Source organism: Malaclemys terrapin, chromosome 2 (assembly GCF_027887155.1).
Source record: "Malaclemys terrapin pileata isolate rMalTer1 chromosome 2, rMalTer1.hap1, whole genome shotgun sequence".
NCBI classification, from domain to species: domain Eukaryota; kingdom Metazoa; phylum Chordata; order Testudines; family Emydidae; genus Malaclemys; species Malaclemys terrapin.
The window spans coordinates 90,550,925-90,555,926 of NC_071506.1; the positions used below are offsets into that span (position 1 = coordinate 90,550,925).

The window sequence follows — 5,002 nt, forward strand, 5'->3', positions numbered from 1 at the left end:
ATGTTACCGTGGGGCTGAAGGGCTCCTGCTACTCAGACTGCATCAATGGGCACAGAGACCGGACATAATCTGATTCGCTGCAAAGGGACCTAGGAGGAGAAAAACGTAGGGGAGGCAGAGCATCAGTGCCACCCTGTGGTGAGTGGCTTACATGACTAGTTTCTGCCTTACGTTTTTGGAAGAACAATATAAAGTCCTAACTAAGGGGGAACTGTTTCCTTGCAGTGAGCCCAGGACGAATTCCCACCAGAGGGGCTGCTGCTGGGCTAGGGTGTTAACTTGGACCCTGCCTTCCTTTGCAATCCCCAAGCCTCTTCAAGCACAGTCAATTAGGACTCCAGGAACAGAGGTGGTTGCTTTGGGTAGGTTTACACTTGGGGCTATTTTGACCCTGCTAGCACGGCTGTAACAGCAGTGTAGATGGTGAGGCTTGACTAAGGCAAGTAAAGGGACGCTTGAACCCTATGGCTATGCACCCTACATGTCCATGCAGGGCCTCCCGTGTCTACGCTGCTATATTTAGTATGGTAGAGTCCGGCCCCTTCCCCTCTGCCAGAGCCTTTCCCCACGGCAGTGAAAGATTCCAGTGGGGAAAGGCTCTGGTGGGGGGAGGCAGTGCGGAATGGCACCGGCAGCTCCCCAAGCTGAGCCTGGCTGCCCTCCCTACCACAGCCTTTCACGTGTAGCTACGCGCACCCTACGTGCTGACGTAAGTGTAGACAAGGCCTTTGTGTAATAAAGGACAGTGCAGGATGGAAGAGGGACAGGGTCAGGATTTAAGGATCATGGAAGCTTTTTCTTTTTTTGGTTAGCTGCTGTATGGAGATGGCTGCTGTGTTTGTAAAGGGACCCCTGTACCACAGAAATAGCTCAGGGTCTGGGACAGGGTGTCACATTTTTCCTTGTCCTTCTGCACCTCAAAACCTTTTATTTTTATAAGGCTACTAGTCAAATCCTGCAGTTGGGAGCCCAGTGTGCAGTGCACAGAGCCCAGCTACACACCAGGGGTTATTGTAATCAGCGACTGCCCCAAGCCACATCATTCAGCTCTGGCTCCGGATCCAGATCTCAGCATCCCCAAGTCCACCAGTGCTGGGTTTGGGGTTTCCAGTCTGAGCCCATCTCTCACTGCCATGATCATTTCAAAGCCTCGGCCAACACACTCCAGTGTCCTGAGTCACTGATGCTGCAGGGCTAGAGATCCTCAGCTGGTGGGAATTTGCAGAGCTCCATTGCCACCATCCGAGGAGCTGCTTCTTGGAGTCTGGTACTGACTAGTGAAGGACTAGCTATAGGCATTAGCAGACTGAATCAAAACTTGAGTTCCATCCAGTCCAGGACCCCATCTCTGACAGCAGCCAGCACCCGATGGTTCAGAGGAAGCTGTCAGAATCTCACAGTAGCAGCTGTGGAAGAATCTGTCTCCCAGATCGGCTTTCTACAGATGTCTAATAGGCCTTTGTCCTTATTCTCCCCCAAAGCGGAGTGACGTTAGCACAGGAAGGAACAAAGGTACCTGTTCTAAATAGAGTTCAGCCTGAGAATTAGTCTGAATCCAATATGCTGACAGGCTGAAAAACATGAAGGGCCCAGCCAGCTCTGTAGTGCTCTGCGCTTTCCCAGCCAGCCAGGTCCTTCCTGAAGCCGTTGTTCAGAAAATAGGGGTCTCCTCAGAATCGCCCTGGGCTCATGTGCGCATGGTGGCTGGGGTGGGAGACTCAGTGGGGACAAGAGCCAGAGTCAGTCCAGAGCGACTGTAGGAGAACTATGCTGCGAGCTGGACTGTCCCCGTCCCAGGCAAACCGACAGGCTGCTTTCATGGTTAACGTGGTCTTGCCTCCAGCTTTCCTGTCTTTGTTTTAAGCAATTGTCCTGGCCTCCTGAGAATGTGAATAACTCCCGTAGGCTCGCTAATCACCGGGACCACACTCGCCCGGAGCCTTCCCCTTGCCATCAGCTCCCTCACTCCGTGTCCATAACTCTCCTCCCACAGTCCAGGGACCAGTTATTTTGCCCTTTGCTGTATTTTGTTTAGAGTCTCCTCTGTAAATGTGTGTGGGGGGGGGAGGGTGGGAGTGGGGGAGGGGTGAGAATTGCCATATGAAAGGTGGCGAGGAGAGAGCTTGTCTCTAGCTCTACAGAGCTTTGATCTCCTAGCTGTGATTCACACCCTTACTGCTGCGTAATAGAGGTGAAGGAGGCATGGCCCAGTCTAGTGGCACTAGCCCATTTCAGTCATGAGGACAGAGGTTGCTGTGCTCTGGGTTTATCCTGCCAGCCTGGGGCTGGCCAATCACTGTACTGTTATGTAATAAGGGTCCCCTGTGGAACGCATAATGAGCTAGCCAGGGTCAAAGGTTACTTGGTCCGTCCTCAGCCATGAATTTTAGCAGGCGGATGCTGCTCCTCCCTCTTTTCTCCTCTTTGTGGACTTTGGCGGTGCCCAGCAGTTCGTGTGTTGGGGGATCAACAAGGAAAAAAGAAGTTTAGCAACAGCAGAGAAAGGGGAACCCTGGATTAGCTTTATTCCAGCTCAATCATCACACTATTAATGATGGAAATGGTCTCTGCTCTGTCCTTTGTAGGGCTCAAAGAACACAGTCTCTTCTCCATGGGCCTGGGCCAAAGCCATTAAAGACAACAGAGAGACTGACTTCCGTGAGCTTTGTTTGGATCAGGCCACCTTGAACAAAGAGGGGTTGGACTCATTCCTGCATCACTAGGCTTAGCCTATAACCATCTCACTGTCCACTATTTCCTTTGACTGACGGGCTGGTCTCACTCTCACTCAGATCCCGGACTAAGGAACTGGATCTGGGGAGTTTGTACCCAATATCCCCCACCTCCTCCCTCTTTACATGTGAGGGTTTCTCTGATGAGTCCTTGCTGAGGACTATCAAGTCATATTGCCCAGGCCTGATCTTCTTTGACTAAACACCAGGAAATACGGGCTTCCAGGGCTCCATCTGTGTCTTTGCATTAACCAGGTGTATCTTCCTGCCTCATTTAACTACCAGGCTCCTCTGATCAGCGAAGCAGCAGAAAAGCTTCCTGACTCAGGACACAGAGTAACTCTGCTGCTCAGTGCAGCATCTGCCAACCTGCCAGCCTTGAGGCCCAACCTGTGATATGGTTCTGCAGATCCTAGGCTCAGTGCAGATCCCGGCAGCTGCGTGGGAATGTGCCTGAAAGCCGCTTTTGTGCGCCACCCCCACCAACTTGGAGGCCATCTGGCCACTGGGCCAGCCCCCAGCATAAAGCAGACAAGCCTCGGGGATGCCGCAGCCATGTCCCCTCTCCCTTGGGAACACCTCCCTCTCCTGAGGCTGGGAGGAGGGTGGTGTTGGAACCATTACAACAGGCCGATGGCGCCCATTACAGAAGAGGATCATCACACAGTGGATGACCAAAGCACACAGTACAAATTAGACCCCATTGGTGCCATGACAGGGCCTCTGCGTCCCCATTGCCATCTCCTTGACCCACACCCTGGGACCTCTGCTTCCTCACTGCACTAACCTAAGGATATTACTTACGTTCACGTACCAAGTCCAGGCCTTCTGATCTGGGTCTGTCTGCCGGCGTGCTGGACAGTGCGCCCTAGGGAATCAACACAATGGCTCTCCTATCAATGCTTACATTCTCCAGGGCGAACTTTCAGAGGTTCAGCCTCTCAACAAAGAGAGCAGTTTTCAAGACGTCTCACGGGAAATCAAACGCAGTCACAATCTGGGAAATTACCGAGGGACTGATGGCTGAATGCTACGCTATTTCCACTGTTCCAGAGGGATTTCCTCAGAAGTATCTGGATGATTATGGTTTCAACACAATCCCTGCCTTTTACATAAACCCCAGGCGACCCCACTTACAGGTCAAGAAATGAGGATGCAAGGTGCCCCAGACATACATATAGGGCACTGCCAGTTGTGAGAATATGGGACTGAGCAACGCTCTGCAATCTCAGTTCAACAAGTCAACAAAACTTACCTCAGCAAAGAAGGCAACTGAGGTGAGCGTGTGCTTCTTCCTGCCCCACTTGGGCCTTGGGCCTGAAATCCTTCCCTCTCTCATGTGGGGCTCTGGAACATAAATACCCATGAGTAACAGGGACAGCAAGCTCTACAGAGCAAATCCGTACGGCAGATGGTAGAAAGAATAGCTTATACTATCTATCGATCTGTCTATCTATCATTACATGTTAATTCACTTACAGCATCTAGGCCTCCCCATTGTAGCTGAATGGCTCACAGTCAGAAGCTGGGATGTATCTGTTGAGGGGCTGGATTGTAGGATGAGAGTCCATGCATAGGCTCAGGCCAATGTCTTCCTATGTCACTGTCCAAAGTCTGGCACTAACATTCCTATTCAGGCATCTAAACGAGTGGATTGATTTTCAGAGGAGCTGAACAGCCACGGCTTCGGCAGATTCGAGTGAGAAGTTCTTGGTATTCAGCATTTGAGAAAGGTCAGGCCATTTATTTAGGTGCCTGAGTGTGGCATTGCAGCCTCTGCCATGGGTCGTTTACAATGAATACGGAATCAACATCATCTCGGCACGACAACCAAGTTCAGGATCTAATCGAGCTGTATCCTCTCTGTACTGCTGTACGGTTGCGAAACATTGGGACTGCGCCACTCAGAATGGGCAAAGCTGGAGGCTTTCCACATAAAATGCCAACGTTGTATATTGGGCATAGAGTGGAACGACTTCATTTGTAAAGGAGATGTTTATGGTCGCTCCGGTCTACAGACTACTGGGGCCATTGTCCGCAGATGGCGTCTTATGCTTTTCAGACATGTGGAGAGTATGCCACAAGACCAGGCCTGCACAACATACGGCCCGTGGGGGCTCACTGTGCGGCCCACGGCGGGATTCTAAACCCCACGCACACAAAGTCCCGAGGCTGGCGTGGCGGCGCTTCCTGGGGCAGCTCCTGGTGGCGTGACTGCCCGCCAACAGAAGCCAGCAATGCGGAACACGGGGATGGAGCCCTCACGCGCC

General features: G+C 52.0%; 1 long non-coding RNA gene across 1 annotated transcript; it reads right to left on the minus strand.

The window, feature by feature from the left end:
- Positions 1-3,535: 3,535 nt before the first annotated feature.
- Positions 3,536-4,626, minus strand: LOC128833157 (uncharacterized). Its single transcript, XR_008444121.1, has 3 exons — positions 4,212-4,626; positions 3,988-4,079; positions 3,536-3,600 (listed from the first exon to the last, which is right to left on the minus strand). It is a non-coding gene; the product is annotated as an uncharacterized LOC128833157 (long non-coding RNA).
- Between the last annotated feature and the right edge of the window lie 376 nt (positions 4,627-5,002).